The following is a 16,886-nucleotide window of genomic DNA, read 5'->3' on the forward strand; positions in this document are numbered from 1 at the left end:
TGTGTCAGACACTGTTCTAAGCACTGGAATAGGTACAGGTCGATTAGGTAGGACACAGTGCCTGTCCTGCATTTGGTCTCTCTATAATTGAGGAGACTGAGGCTCAGAGACATCAAGTAACTTGACCAAGGTTACCCAGAAAGAGAGTGGCAGAGCTGGGATTAGAACCCAGGTCCTCTGACTTCAAGGTCTGTGCTTCTTTCTACTAGGCCACACTGTTTCTCTGCTGCTTAACTTTCCATTTTAGATTTTAACTGACAAGCTATGGATCCTGGATTAGAACCCAGCCCCATGCTCCCAGGCCCATGCTCTTTCCACTATGTCATGCTTTAATACTACTACTCACTGCTTTTGCTAGGCCAGGATCACCCTGGAGTCAGGCTCCATGTCTTCTCTAAGTATTCAATTTGTGTGCCAGGAAAATCTTAGTTTGGGTGGACCTATAGACCATAAGCTCTTTGTGGGTAGGGATTGTATCTACTAACTCTATTGTATTATACTTTCCCAAGCGCTTAGTGTAGTGCTCTGCGCACAGTAAGCACTCAATAAATTCCAATGATTGATTGATTGACCAGATCCCAAATCTTTCAATGTTTATTGGATTTGAACTGGGCTATGGCTGGGTCAAATTGACTCTGAAAATCTGTTTCCAAGTTGAGGTTTTCTGCCTTCGGCTGCCCGGAGCTTGGAAACTCACATGTATGCAGAGGTAGCTTTGTGTTTCCTCAGAAATCCATTTTGTGTAGTATCTACCACTGAGCTTGGTATGGTTATCAATCAATCAATCATTTGGTGAGTGCTTACTTTATGCAGAGCATGTACTAAGTGGTAGGGACAGTACAGTGTAATAGAGTTTGTGGACATGTTCCTTGCCCACAATGAGCTTAGTCGAGACATTAGTATAAATAAACTACATTTATGCACGTAAGTGCTGTGGGGCTGAGGGAGGGGGTGAATAAAGGATACAAATTCAAGTGCCAGGGTGACACAGATGGGAGTGGGAGAAGAGGAAATGTGGGAATTAAATCTAGGATACTGCTGAATCTGCTCAAGTCAGAAATCTATCTTCCCTCCTTCTTTTTGCCTGTAGCATTGCTTCCTCTCTGACCACTCAAGTCAGATGGGGTCTAGTTAAAGGAGAAAGAATAATAATTTTGGTATTTAAGCATTTACTATGTTGCAAGATGCAATATAGTCAGATTAGACACAGTTTGCACCTCACATGGGGATCACAGACTAAGGAGGAAGGAGAGCAAGTATTTAACCCCATTTTCAGTTGAGGACTGAGGCATGAAGAGGTGAAGTGACTCACCCAATATCACACGGCAGGCAACTGGCGGAGTCATAATTAGAACTTAGGGCTCTTGACTCTCAGGCCTATAGTTCAGCTGGATTTGAGAGGCGAGGAATGGCTGCAAAGAGATTGTAGCCAACTAGCTAGGGAAAGCTCCTTGGCTTCCTGACCTAATTTCTTGTCCCTGCAGTGAGGAGACCCCCAGAATCTGCTGAAGACCATCCTGAAAATAACTGTAGTCCACTTAAGAGTAGGGGAGCCCAAGTTTGGGGGCCCAAGTTCTGTGCTCCTGGGGTCCACTAATTCATTCAATCATATTATTGAGCACTTACTGTGTGCAGAGCACTGTACTAAGCACTTGGAAAGTGCAATTCAGCAACAGAGACAATCCCTACCCAACAACGGGCTCATAGTCCAGAAGGGCAGGGATGTGGACAGCGTGGTGGAGGTCATGGGATCTAATTTCGACTCTGTCACTTGTATGCTCTGTGATCTTGGGCAAGTCATTTCACTTCCCTGTGCCTCAGTTACCTCGTCTGTAAAGTAGGGATTGAGACTTTGAGCCCCACGTGGGACAGGGACTATGTCCAACCCTAGTTTCTTGTGTCCATCTAAATGCTTAGTACAGTGCATGGCACATAGTAAGCACTTAAATACTATTATTATTATTGTACACTCCCAAATGCTTAGCACAGAGCTTCTCACACAGTAAGCTCTCAATAAGTACGATTGACTGAGTGACCCAGGAGGGGAAATCAAGATTGATTCTTCCTTTAGACCTCACTTCAAGGGGGAGAGCAACAGTCCTTCCAACTCTTCAGAGATTTTGGAGTCTGGGATAATGCTCCAGTCCTCTGACAGCTCTTAGCATTTTCCTACCCCTCCTGAATGGGACATCTTCCAGAAGATGTTCAGAGAAATAGTTCTAGGAACATGTTTCCCCCACTTTGACTTTCCCAGAAGGGAAAACAGCACCACATCTTCTGGGAGACTCAGAAAAGAGATGAGAAAAATGTAGGTGGACCCACAGCTGGTCACAAAGGAATTCAGGATGTCATTACAGATGGCTGTATTGATGGCCCAAAGCATTGATATTGGGCCACTGCTTTCCAACATGCCCCTTTGACATTCAAACAATGAAGTAAAACATCAATTATTGTCAGATTCTTGCGTATCACTGAACCAGACCCCTGCTAACTTTGTCAGTCAATTTTATAATAATAATAATAATTATGGTACTTGTTAAGCACTTACTATGGGCCGAGCACTTTTCTAAGTGCTGGGGTAGATCCAAGTTAGGTTGGACAAATTCTCTGTTCCACATGGGGCTCACACTCTTAATCCTTATTTCACAGATGAGGTAACTGAGGCCCAGAGTAGTTAAGTGAATTGCCCAAGGTCTCACAGCAGACATGTCGGGGAGCCAGGATTAGAACCTAAGTCCTTCTGACTCACAGGCCCGTGCTCTAACCACAAAGCCACACTGCATCTCAACAATTCTTCCCCAATATTTTACTCTCCCTTTTGTGATGCAAATGATATGGGTTGGAACTTTTAATATGGAAGGGTAATTTTTGTATAATATGTTCCTTTCTCTGTGTGTTCCAAGTAGTTTTGAACTTTCAGCATTTGTGTTTTAGTCAGTCTAAGCCGTAGGTTTCTAGTTGTTGCTTAGCAAAAGTGAACCCTAGAAAAATGCCATTTCTTCCCTACTGCCTCAGCCCCAGGATTGGTGAAAATATTTGCAACTATTTATGGTAGGATTTGGTAGGTTTTCTAAGGTAGAGGTTAAGGAGAAAAGGTCAGAATAATCCAGAATTCTCTCTCTCTCCCCACCTCTTCCCTCTCTCTGTGTGCAAAAAAAGTGATATTTGAAAAGTAATTAATTGTAAACAGAATTGTGTACAAAAATAACTGATTAATTGAATGATGATTCTTTTTACCAATTCGCCAAACAGTGCCATTACTGTGTTGATCAATGACCTATCTAGCCTAGTGTCCTGTCCCACTGTAACAACTAGATACCTAGTTAACTGCTTAATTAATATCCCGCTGATATCCCTTACTTTGCTGTGAACATCCCTAACTTTCTACCTAGTAACATATTTTTGATATCACATTTGTAGATCTGTTCACATTTTCTTGAATTTACTGATATTTTTGACTTTTACAACTCCCTGTGGGTAACACATTCCATACGTTTACCACCCAATTCCTGTTTTAACTAGGATTTGCAGGTTTCTTGGTTCTCTTTAATAATGACAATAAAGATAAGGATGGTATTTAAGCACTTAATGTCAAGCACCGTTCTAAGTGGTGGGGTAGATACAAAGTAATCAGGTTGGACACAGTCCCTGTCCCACATGGGGCTCACAGTCTTAACCTCCATTTTACAGATGATGGAACTGAGGCACATCGAAATGAAGTGATTTGCCAAGGTCACATAGCGGACGCATGGCAGAGCTGGGATTAGAACCCAGATCCTTTTGACTCCCAGGCCTGTGCTCTACCCACTAGGCCGTGCTGTTTATTTAAGCAATTGGAACAGATAAAATAATAAAAATAACCTCAGCTCCTCAACAATTGCATGCATAACCACAATTTATTTATATCAATGTCTGCCTACCTCTCTAGACTGTAAGCTCATTTTGGTCAGGGAATGTGTCTACCAACTCTGTCATATTGTTCTCTCAAATGCTAAGTACAGTACTCTGCACACAGTTAGCAATACATATGATTGATTTTTATATTGTAGTGTTAGTTTGGATCCATGAAATCCACAGACAATCCAATATTCTCATTTTAGTCAGTGGTTGGGATTTTTTCCAATGTCAAACATTTTACCATAAAAGCAGACTGATAGGTTGATGCAGACTGATTTGAGTTTCTTCTTCTTCTGAACTTTAAGTGGAGACGTGACTGAGTAGTAAAGGGACTTAGCAGGCAGTTCACAAACTTAAACAGTGATGTGCTGAGTAATGGAGAGAATATGTATTTAGGAGCTGCTTGTCTTTGAATATACAAAAAGCTCCTGAAATAGGGATCAATAAAATCAGAGCACTTAGGGTTTTTACTGAGCAATTCCTTCAAAGAAATGCAATCAACATAGAGCTATTTGAGAAAGGAAGGAGCTGGAGGAAAAAAACTTTAATTTCCAAGCAGGAATTACCTTGCTGTGCTGGGTAGGGTTTCTCATCTTAAAAATCCATCAGCACCACTGAAATATTCTTTGGGACTTTAAAGAGTTTAGCGTTCAGCTTTCGCTGTAGAGGAAATTCATAGATTTTTAATAGACACCTCTTATTCCTTATAAAAATTTCCTGTTGTCATGTCAAATGTTATCTCTATGGCTTGATATTCCAGGTGTTATTCCAGGTGTTTTGATGCCAACAAAAGATGACTCACCTGAGATTCCAGTCCTGTTACATGTCTTGGATGAGAGCAAAAATCAATGACAAATGGATTTGTTTGGCCCCAAGCAGTGCCAATTAGATATCCTTATCATATGGACAGAAAAATACTTTACTACCTGAGAGTCCCTTAAAGCTAATGCTGAGTGGTAGCAGCGGAAAAGAGAGAGTTTGAGCAGGATCTGGGGGTGTGTGAGCAGACTGTGTAAGCTGGTTGTGGGCAGAGAATGTAACTGTTATATTGTTATGTTGTACACTTCCATGTGTTTAGTACAGTATTCTACCCACAGAAAGCACTCAATAAATATGATTGACTGACTGTCCACTCCCTTCTTTGGCCCAGACCCACGTGATTTGGAAGGGACAGACGGCACCTCTGCCAAAACCAGTGGAACAGCAGCACACTTGTGGCCTGCTGTGGCAGTGGTGATACGATAAATAATAATGCATCTATCACGTACCTGTTCACCACAAATCCCTTAACAAGTTTAGAAGTGATGGTTTGATCACCCATGGCCTAATAACGATGATGATAATAACAGTGTTTGAGGTATTTTTAGTGCTTATCATGTGTCACAACTGTACTCAGATTACAAGGTAATCAGGTTGGATACAGTCCCTGTCCCACATGGGGTTTTCAGCCAATAGGAGGGAGAACAGGTATTGAATCTCCATTTTATAGAGGAGGAAACTGAGACACAGAGAAGGTCACAGAGCAGGTGAGTGGCAGGACTTGGAGTAGCGCCTGGGTCCTCGGACTTCCAGGCCCCTGCTCTTTCCGCAAGACCATGGTGCTTCTCATTATTATTATTGGTCAAGGGTTGGTTATCTTTCTGTATGTAGAGATGTGTGCATTTGGAGAGGGGGTGTGGGGAGTGTGTGTGTGTGCGCTTACGCATGCGAGGGGGTGGGGTGGAGTGCTTCGTCTTAGAATAAAGTATTCTTTAGAAATTTTTGACATGAATTAAAAACTATTGTTTGAGGAATTAAAAAGAGTTAAAAGGAAATATCTTTCCCTTAACCATTTAAAAATATCTATTTGAGCCTTATGTAGCTTTTTTGCTTTGAGAATTTTGGAAACTCTTTCAAAAACATAGCAGTCTAGCAAGTTTTAGTTCTCTTCCCTGACTTTTGTCTTCTTGGATTCTTGAATAGTGAACTAAAATGTGTGTCCATGATTTTCAATATGCTAAGTTTCATAACTATTCAGGCCTCCAACTCTTGACATCTTTTTTCTAGTAACAGGGAAACAATTTCTTAAGCATTCCTCCCTATTCATTGTTCTATTGGTTTTTGTTAAGTGCTGGGGTAGATAGAGGATTAGGCTGGACACGATCCCAGTCCCACATGGGGCTCGCAGTCTTAATCCCTATTTTACAGATGAGATAACCAAAGCACAGATAAGTGTGACTTGCCCAAGGTCATACAGCAGACAAATGGCAGAGGTGGAATTAGAACTCAGCTCCTCTAACTCTCTTTGTACTAGGCCATACTGCTTTCCATTGTTTGTAGGGGGCACTCCAACGTCACCCTGTCCTACCTTACCTCTCTGATTTCCTACTACAACCCAGTCCACACACTTTGTTCCTGAAAAGTTAACTTACTCACTCCAGCTCGATACCGTCTACTGTCTTACTAAAATTTTATCCTCTCACATATTTTTCCCTACTACTCCCTCTCCTGCATCTTCTACGTACTTGTATCTGTACCCTTTAAGCACTTGATATTCATCCCATCCTCAGCCCCAGAGCGCTTTTGTACATATCCATTATTTATTTATTTTAATGTCTGTCTCTCCCTCTAGATTATAAACTCTTTGTAGGCAGGGAATGTGTCTGCCAACACTGTTGTTTTGTACCCTTCCAAGCGCTCAGTACAGTGCACTGCACCACCATAAGCACTCAGTAAATACCACTGAATGGTTGATTGGCACTAAACTGACCAGGCTATTCTGTGGATTATCCATGCTGTTGGAGGGGAGGCATAGAAAATGGCAAAAAATAATTCAAAATAGGGAAGATAAGCAATGGGATGGGGTGAGGGAGAGAGGAGGGGGTGAGAATAGCCCCGTGACTTTGTGCAGTGAGAAGATATAGCTGGATTAGTGTATTCTGGTAAGAGCCATTCATGTGGTCAGTCTATGCTGCTGTTAAGAAGAAGGTAGAAAAGAAGAAACTTCTCTCTCTAAACTCTATGGTTACTGTGGGCAGGGAACATGTCTGTTTATTGTTATACTGTACTCTCCCAAGTGCTTAGTACAATGCTCTGCAAACGGTAAGCACTCAATAAATCAGAATGAATGAATGAGAGCGAGCTCAAGAGTCTACAGTGAATTAATAATCCATTGGTGGATAATCAAGCTGATGGTTTATCCTCCTAATTAAATTTACTTTGACCTAGAAGAAATACAGTGAAAATATTTCCCATTTTTCTGGAAGGTTGTTTTAATCAAAGGAAAAGCAGAAAGATGGGAGTAGTGATGTAATGTTTTGCCTGGGTTTGAACTGTATTTTGTGAAGGTTTCATTAATTCCAGAAGCCCATTTCTTCGGATGAAGAGATGTGAAAGATCAGCCAGATATACAGCAAGCCAGTGGAATAGCCGACATCAGTGCTTTGGTCCCTGACTTTCCAACTGGAATTTAACCCACTGAGTTTTGAGAACTCCCTCTATTACCCTTTGACTTGCCTAAGTCCTGTGTTCTTTGTAAGACCACCAAGGCAGTTGAAAGATAGAATAACCAGTAATTACTAGAGAGTTGAAAAATGTCAGGACAGATCCACATAATTTCACTTTTATACTTCGAGATTAAAAAAGGGAAGCTGTGGTCTAGGAAATGAGGTTTTTGTATGTAAAAGTCAATTAATTCCCAGAGTGGAGACCAGCATTTTAAATGGATAATGATCCATAGCCTTTGGTAAGGAAGAGTTTCAGTTCGGGCTTGGAAAATGAGGGTCAGTTAGATTCCCTCAAGTGAAACTAAATGTTGGCCTGGAATCCCAGGAACTCATGGAACTTCCAAGTGAATGTGGCCTGAGTTAAACTGACTTTTAATCATTAAGTGGATAGATTTAGAGTTGGTTAAAGCATCCACATTGAGTTTTGAAGCCGTACTATGACTTTTGAAAAGCCCTGTTAACTGAGCTTGGAAGAGAAGAGAGTGAGGTGTTTCACAAACAACCGTGTAACTAAAACAAAGTATTTCTGATTCCTTTTTATTTTTATAGTATATGTGCCAGGCACTGAAGTAAGCACTTAGTATTACATCAAGGCCAATGCTTAAATTTCTCATTATTCTTCTGATGGATAAATAGAACAGTATTGATCTGTATGCTTTAGTTAGCTGAGTTTTTATTTTTTACTCGGTTTTAGAATTAAAAGGACTACACTGTATGAATTGGGGTCTTCGGTATGAGGACGTGTGTGGGAAATATGTTCAATTATTAACCAGGTGGTGAGCTGGTATGGTACCCCCCAGGTTGTGTTCAAAATGCTAATCTATTACAGTAGAATGGTAACGATTATGTCTGACTTTATGAGCTCTTGTGTGTGCATGCATGTGGAAAAGATGAATTTCTCTAACTTGCAACTTCACAAACATTCCAAAAATGAATCCTTGATTCCAAAGTAAGTAGTATAATAGGTCAATTAGGTGGTGCATTGAAGCATTTCATGATGGCGGGAAAAAAATCTATCTTCTAGTAATGGAAATTCTTGGTGGACCATAAATTGAATTTTTCAGTAAGTGCTCGTGCCATGAATCTTAGTAAAAATGTTTGTATGGGATATGTATAAAATGTTAGTTTTTAGACCTATTGATATTATTGTTAGAAACTGTCCAAATTTGGACTTTATGAGTAAAAGGGTGGTCTGATGGACCGAACAGGAATTTGTTTCTCTAGTCCTCTCCTCTTCCTATTTTCATGAGACCTGGAAAAAGTTAATTAATCTCTCTGAGGATCTGTTTCCCAGAAGCAACGTGGCCTAGTGATAAAAGGATGAGAGTCAAAGGACCTGGGTTTTGGAGAAGCAGTGTGGCTTAGTGGGAAGAGCATGGGCTTGGGAGTCAAAGGACATGGTTTCAAATCCCAGGTCCGCCAATTGTCTGCTGTGTGACCTTGGGCAAACCACTTAACTTCTCAGTACCTCAGTTACCTCATCTGTAAAATGGGGATTAGGACTATGAGCCTCACATGGGACAATCTGACTACCTTGTTTCTACCCTGGCTCTTAGAACAGTGCTTGGCACATAGTAAGTGCTTAACAAATACCATAATAATAATTACTATTATTAATAATCCCAGCTCTGCCACTTCACTACTGTGTACCTCAGGCAAGCCACTTAACTCCTCTGGGCCTCAGTTCCCTCTTCTGCAAAATGGGAATTCAGTATTTGTTCTTCCTCTAACTTAATAAGAATCTGAGCCCCATGTGGTACCTGATTATCTTTTATCTACCTCAGTGCTTAGTAAAGTGCTTGGCACAAAGTAAACCCTTATCAAATACTACAGTTATTATCATTACTTTCTCCATGTGTAAGAGGAGAATGTTTCTTTCACTTTATATTGTGATGATTTATGAACAATACTATGGGCTGCTCTAAGGTATTAATAATGTTGGTATTTGTTAAGCGCTTACTATGTGCAGAGCACTGTTCTAAGCGCTGGGGTAGATAGAGGGTAATCAGGTTGTCCCACGTGGGGTTCACAGTTAATCCTCATTTTACAGATGAGGTAACTGAGGCACAGAGAAGTGAAGTGACTTGCCCACAGTCACACAGCTGACAAGTGGCAGAGCCAGGATTCGAACCCATTACCTCTGACTCCCAAGCCCAGGCTCTTTCCACTGAACCATGCTGCTTCTGAGATGGAGATGCAGCATGGCCTAGGGGAAAAAGCACAGACCTGGGAGTTGAAGACCTGGGTTGTACTTTCTGTGCAAACTTGGACAAATCACTTCACTTCTCTGTGCTTCAGTTTCCTCATCTGTAAAAAGGACATTAAATTGATCTTCTCCCTCCTTTTTAGGATGTAAACTCTCTGTGGGACAGGGATGGTGTCTGACCTGATTAAGTGGTGTCTACCACAGTGCTTAGTGCAGTGCTTGAGACAAAATAAGCACTTAACAAATGCTGCAATTTTTATCATTGGTATAGTCTTCCTGATGTTCAAATTTTGATCCACTTTTCCAAGTGTTTTTATTTGAGCACTGAAATGTGAAAATCACTGGTCTTGCCGGTTATATTCTGGGACGCGTGAGACTTTGATTACTGAAACAATTAGGAGTCTGAAAAACTTCTTTCACTGTTTCTTGGCAACAGCAAACATAAACTTTACTGGGACTGCATTTTTCAAGTAGACTTTGGTGATGTCCCTAGGTTGTTAAAATTTCGTGAAATAGATTATCAGAAGCTATTCTAATATTCACTATTGTGAGAAATGAGTTATATTTCTATGCACCAAAAACAATGCCTGATGATCTAAATGCTAGTTTCTTTTTTTCCTCAGTGCCTCATTTGAAGTTTTGAGAAATTGCCCCAAGGATTCCAAGACCTGTCGTAGATTATCTTCTGGTTATTTTTTGGTTAGTGGGTATGAGAGTGGTAGGGAAGTGGGGTGGGTATGGGAGGGCAGCCCAGGGAGAAGTTTGCTTTCTGAAGCCTCATTCTTTTTTTTTTCATGTTTGTTTTTTTTTTTCTCTTTGCGGAATCGTTGGTCAGAGGAGCAACTTTAACTTTAGGGGGAAAAGAATGGAAAAGTAAGTCATCATTCAACACAAAAAGCATAAATCTGTGCTCCCTCCACTGAGTTTGCTGCTGTCCAGGGATGGTGATTTTTGGTATAATAATAATAATGATAGTATTTGTTAAACACTGGGTGAATACAAGCAAATTGGGTTGGACACAGTCCCTGTCCCACATAGGGCTCAAATTCTCAATCCCCATTTTACAGATGAGGTTTCTGAGGCACAGTGAAGTGACTTGCCCAAGGTCACACGGCAGAGCTGGTATTAGTACTTATAACCTTCTGACTCCCAGGCCTGTGCTGTGCCCACAAGGCCACTGGGGGGTTATCTGTCAAAGGTCTGAGTGTGTTGTCCCCTGGTGCTATATACATATTTTTCTTTTGACTCTGGGTGGAAAAGAGTATAAGCTTTGGCTTAATCTGGAGGTCATTGTAGTGGCAGAGACAATAGTCCTAAAAAAGGTGTGAAACTGCTGGAAACCTGTTTTGGGATCAGGGATTTTCTTGTGATGTCAAAGAAATCACTTGAAGATGGTAGATTTTCTAAGAAACATTGGTTTCATTTATTCAGTCAATCTAGAGTGGGGAGGATACAGATATTAAAGAAATTACAGGTAGGGGAAACGAGACTATAAGGATATGTACATAAATACAGGTAAGGGCTGCTTACCTTGTGCAGAACAGTACACTAAACATGGGGAATAAAGAAATAGTTTTTTTATGTCTGTGTATAGCCTTTATACTGCAGCGATCACCCAGTTTTCCATTTAGCACCAGTATAAATCACTGGACAAAAGAGAGATTGGAAAACCAGAGACTGAGAGGAATCCATGCAGTTGATGTCGCAGTATCAGGGCTAACTAAGGTGTTGTTCCAAGACTGCCCAAGGTCTATACAGTTCTTACTTTTTGTGGTGGTGGGTGGGGTGGGTGGCGGTGGTGTTTTCTCTAGGCACCATTTTCCCCAGAACATAAAATTACCAGCCTTATCCCTACATTGCAGCGTGGTCTAGTGGATGGAGCACAGAGTTGGGAGTCATAAAGATCTGGATTCTAATCCCAGCTTTGCCAATTGTCTGCTGTGAGACCCTGGACAAGTCACTTTACTTCTCAGTGCCTCAGTTCCCTCATCTGTAAAATGGGGATTGAGACTGTGAGCCCACATGGGACAGGGACTGTGTCCAACCCAATTTGCTTGTATCCACCGCAGCACTTAGTACAGTGCCTGGAACATAGTAAGCACTTAACAAATGCCATTATTATTACTAGAGCACTAGGGGGTATAAACGTAAATGGCTAGGCGATACAGAAGGGAGGGAGAGTATGGTGGGGAAATTGTTAATAATAATGTTGGTATTTGTTAAGCGCTTACTATGTGCCAAGCACTGTTCTAAGCACTGGGGTGGATACAAGCAAACTGGGTTGGACACAGTCCCTGTCCCATGTAGGGCTCACAGTCTTCATCCCTATTTTACAGATGAGGTAACTGAGGCACAGAGTAGTTAAGTGAATTGCCCAAGGTCACACAGCTGACAGGTGGTGGGGGGATTAGAACCCATGACCTCTGACTCCCAAGCCCATGCTCTTTCCACTAAGCCACACTGCTTCTCTAATCCGGGAAGACTCCTCGGAGGAACTATTATTTTAGCAGGACTTTGAAAATGGGGAGAGTGGTGGCCTGTCCGATATGAAAAGGGTGGGAATTCCAGACAGGAGGGAGGGCCCGAGCAACACTTTGACAGCAAGAGAGAGGAAATGGAGGCACAGTTAGTAGTTTGGATATTGCAATCAATTTCCTGTTCATTTTAAATGAAATGTTTGCAAAACATATTGAATTTGCAAAGTGCCTGTCTTTCGCTATTATTTATTCTTCACAGTCCAAACTGGTAGGTCATTCTCCTTAGGGGTCTAGCCCTACAAGTAAGAAAAATAAGACTCCGACATGTTTTGCTCAGGGTCATAAGTCAATCTGTAGGGAAGCAAGAATTATAACAGCAATGACTCATGAGTTTTCATGATTATAATGGCTATAGCCTCAGCTTTCCAAAGAAAAAAATACAAACTATGTAACCTAGGTTGCATATCACTCTGGAAGTGTATATATGACTGGGATTATCAGAGAAAAATTAATTTTTGCCAGAAAGGATTCTTGAAAACACCCAGTTCTGCTAGAACATGCATTTTCATTACATAATTTGGATAGAAAATTCAGGGAACGTTCTTCCCGTTACATGAGTCTGCTCCAGTATAATATAGTCCGCAAGTTGATACAAGTAGATTCAGTTTAGGAGGAAAAAGTTGTGCGCACATGCATGGTGGCTGTGTGGTGTTGCTACACTCCCAGCCTCTGCCTCACCCCTACTGCACTGTACCATCCTTGTATTTCTTTGTGTTTTGGATACTTTAGTGTATTTAATATAGTAAAATAGCAACAAGTGACAAGGGTGAAAAGCGATATAATAGCAGTGGTCAGAACAATAATGTAGGAATTTAAGTGGAAAAATGAAGGTCATATGCTCACTAATTTCCATTAAATTGGTGATTGTCGTCTTATGCCGTCAAGTCGTTCCCAACTTAGGGTGACACAGTCGACACGTCTCCCCAAACGCTTCATCTCCATCTGCAGTTCTTCTGGTAGTGTATCCATAGAGTTTTCTTGGTAAAAATATGGAAGGGGTTTACCATCGTCTCCTTCCGCGCAGTAAACTTGAGTCTCTGCCCTTGACTCTTTTCCATGCTGCTGCTGCCCAGCACAGGGGAGTTTTGAGTTGTAGCAGATTGCCTGCCACTCACTAGTCACTGGCCAAGCTAGGAATGGAATGGGTATGCCTCTGCTTCACTCTCACTCTTGTAGTCAAGACTGGTAGAGTACTGGAAACTCTCAAGGTGCAACCCTGAGAAGGGAAATCAGTGATTACTACAGTAAATTTTTCCCATAAATGAGGTCCTTTAAGAGCCTAGCTACTACGTTATGTTATTAGTGGGCCATTTTCTGTAGTGTCTCTTTTAAAGCCAACCTATTCCGTTTCCACCTGAAGACATCCAGTGTTCAATCACAATGGCAATATTTGATCTTTCATTAAACTAGAAGAATGTAAATTTTTAGTTACCTGAAATCACTGAAAAGTTTCCATGTTTGGTTGTTCTGACGATCCCAGGGAACAGAGAGGGAGTGCTAAATTACAGTCCCTATGTCCAAGGAGGGAAATTAATCCAAGTAGAGACTTTTAAGGCATCCTTTGGATGTTAAACTTGGATGTTCGAAAGCATTCATTCATGGTGTTTTTGGTTCAAAAATACCAATCAATCAGTTGTATTTATTGAGCACTTACTGTGTGCAGAGCACTGTACTAAGCACTTGGGAGAGCACAGGATAACAGAGTTAGTAGACCCATTCCCTGTCTACAATAAGCTTACAGTCTAAAGAGGGAAACAGACATTAATATAAATTAAACAAATTACAGATATGTACATAAATGTTGTGGGGCTGAGGGAAGGGTGAATAAAAATACAAATCCAAGTGCAAGAGTGACACAGAAGGGAGCGGGAGAAGAGGAAATTAAGGTTTAGTTGGGAAAGGCCTCTTGGAGGAAACATCTCTCTCCTCAAGGAAACGTCTCTCTCCTCAAGGAGATCAGCTTCATAGGTGGGTGCGTTTTGAGCTTCCTCAAACACTGTAGTTCTCAGGACTAACCCCAAATTTTCTGGAATCCCCACCCTCTCCCCCAACTCACCATTAATGTTTTCCAGCATCCAACTGTTATGTCATTTGAGGAAGCAGCCTGGTGTAGTGGATAGAGCACAGGCCTGTGAGTCAGAAGGTCCTGGGTTCTAAGTCTGGCTCTGCCACTTGACTGCTATTGACCTTGAGAAAGTCACTTCACTTCTCTGGGCCTCAGTTACTTCATCTCTTAAATGGAGATTAAGATTGGGAGCCCCATGTGGGCTTGGGACTATGTCCAACCTGATTTGCTTGTATCCACCCCAGTGCTTAGTACAGTGCCTGGTACAGAGTAAGCGCTTAATAAATATCATTATTATTATTATTTTCATCAGAAGTTATCTTCAGTTGAAAGTACCTGTTCTCAAAATGCTTATGTACTTTATAGGTCAAGTAAATTTTTTGAGGAAATCCCTCAACCTCTAATGACCCGTATTCTTCTCAGACTTTGGATGCTCCATCTGTTGCTACCAACAAAAACCATTGTTTTGGTAAATGCACCAGGCCCATTTCACTTACTATTGCCTTTCCTCTTTCTAACAAATAATTTATCCAGCCCATAGCACAGTGCCTGACACATCTTCAGCAGTTAAACCATACCATAATTATTATACTTGGCCAGTGATTTAGGTACTTGAGTATTTAGCTGTTGGCACTTTTGTTTCCTTTGGTAACAACAGTCATAATTTCTGACGAAGAGCCGAAATTAGGATTTAATGATTGGAAATAAAAGATAGGTTTGGATTTTAGGAATTTACTCCCCAGATTTTTTAACGTATGTCTCCCCTTCTAGGCTGTAAATTCTTTGCAGGTAGGAAATGTTTCTACCAACTCCTTTGTTCTCTCCAAATCGCTTAGTACACTTCTCTGCACACAGTGAGTGTTCAATAAATACCCTTGATTGATTGATTGATTTAGAGGGATGTGGAAGCAGCCGATGCCTATAATCTCTTCTGTGCAGGGATTTCTGCATTCTAATTTACCATAGGAGGATTCCTCACACTCTTCCTTCAAACGTCCTGTGTCCTATGAAAGTCTGCTGTTAAGTGAGGAAGCTGTACGATGAGTGTTCTAAGGATTGGCAGTGTTCCCTTCTTTAACATTTGCCTCTGGTGGTACAAGCAAAAGTGTGGAAGGAGTTTGTTGTCTTCGGAAGGTCTCATCCCACCAACACTCACACACACAGATCTAGTTCACTGTGATGCCCCTTTAAGTGCATTCTGCATGATCTAGGACTTTAAATTTTCCAGCTGGTTATCTGTACACTCAGAGCAGTTTGGTGTTTCAAACTGAGAAATCCCCCTGGCAAGGAAGAAAAGAAAGGAGGAAAGATGACTCGCCAGCAAAAACAGCAAAGAAAAGCAGCTTGTGCGCACACGCCCACTTCAGCACACCACATCCACGCTAAAGAGCCAAGAGCTTTCTCAATCCTAGGGTTTAATCCAGAGTTCTTTAGGTAAACTCAATTCCCATTCTTCGTGCTGCCTGCTTGTTATCATCCTCTTCCCTTTTGTTGTATCTCTCCGCCACACTCTAGACCTGGAAAGAAACACGGGCTTGGGAGTCAGAGGATGTGAGTTCTAATCCCAGATCTGCCACTTGTCTGCTGTGTGACCTTGGGCAAGTCACTTAGCTTCTCAGTGCCTCAGTTACCCCATCTGTAAAATGGGGATTAAGACTGTGAGCCCCATATAGGACAACATGATTGTCTTGTATCTATCGCAGTGCTTAGAATAGTGCTTGGCACATAGTATGCGCTTAACAAATACCACAGTTATTATTATCGTTTCCCAAACTCTTTCTCGCTATCTCTTTCAGAGTCGAGGATTTGTCTCCAGCCCCTTCTCAGTGCATGCACAATCTGCAGGGTTTTTTGATGTTGTTGTAAGACCTCTGCACTTGGACCTGTGATCTTTGGGCACTTGATATTTGCCCCCAACCCCACAGCACTTATGTACATAGTTTTAAGTTATTTTTTACAAATTACATACTTATATTAATGTCTGTTTCCCTGCCCCCTCTAGCCTGTAAGCTCATTATGGGCAGGGAATGTGTCTGCTAATTCTGTTGTATTTTATTCTCCCAAGGGCTTAGTACAGTTCTTTGCACAGAGTAAGTGCTCCGTAAATACCATTGATTACTGCTGCACCCCTCTAAAATTGTTGTGCTGGAGCTAGGCTGGTTGAGAACAGAGAACCACCTCCGTTCCACAGAGGTACTCCCCTGGGAAACTTGGCTTACTGAAGTGCTTCTCAGAGAAATCAATGATATTTCTTGAGTACTTATTATGTGCAGAGCACTGTACTAAATGGATGGGAGAGTATCATTTAAAGTGGCAGAGCCAGGATTAGAACCGAGGTCCTCTAACTCCCAGGCCCATGGACTTTCCACTAGGCCACACTGCTTTTAGGTTCTAACTCTGACTCTGATCCTTGTCTGCACAGGAAACTTGGCTAAGTCACTTAACTTCTGTGCCTCAATTTCCTCATCTGTAAAATGGGAATTCAGTACCTGTTGTCCCTCCAGTTGAAGTCTATGAACTCTGTGTTGGACAGAGTCTATGTCTGACCTGATTAATCCTGTATGTACCCCAGCACTTAGTTAAGTGCTTAACAATGTGGCTAGAGCATGGGCCTGGGAGTCAGAAGGACCTGGGTTCTAATTCTGGCTCTGCCACATGTCTGCTGTGTGACCTTGGGCAAGTCACTTCACTTCTCT

At 41.6% G+C, this 16,886-nt stretch overlaps 1 protein-coding gene across 1 annotated transcript in view; it reads left to right on the top strand.

The window, feature by feature from the left end:
* BICC1 (BicC family RNA binding protein 1) overlaps nt 1–16,886 on the top strand; it is a 284,059-nt gene that overhangs the window by 32,955 nt on the left and 234,218 nt on the right. The gene's annotated exons all lie outside the window — the stretch shown is intronic.

Source organism: Ornithorhynchus anatinus, chromosome 3 (genome assembly GCF_004115215.2).
Source record: "Ornithorhynchus anatinus isolate Pmale09 chromosome 3, mOrnAna1.pri.v4, whole genome shotgun sequence".
Lineage (NCBI taxonomy): Eukaryota > Metazoa > Chordata > Mammalia > Monotremata > Ornithorhynchidae > Ornithorhynchus > Ornithorhynchus anatinus.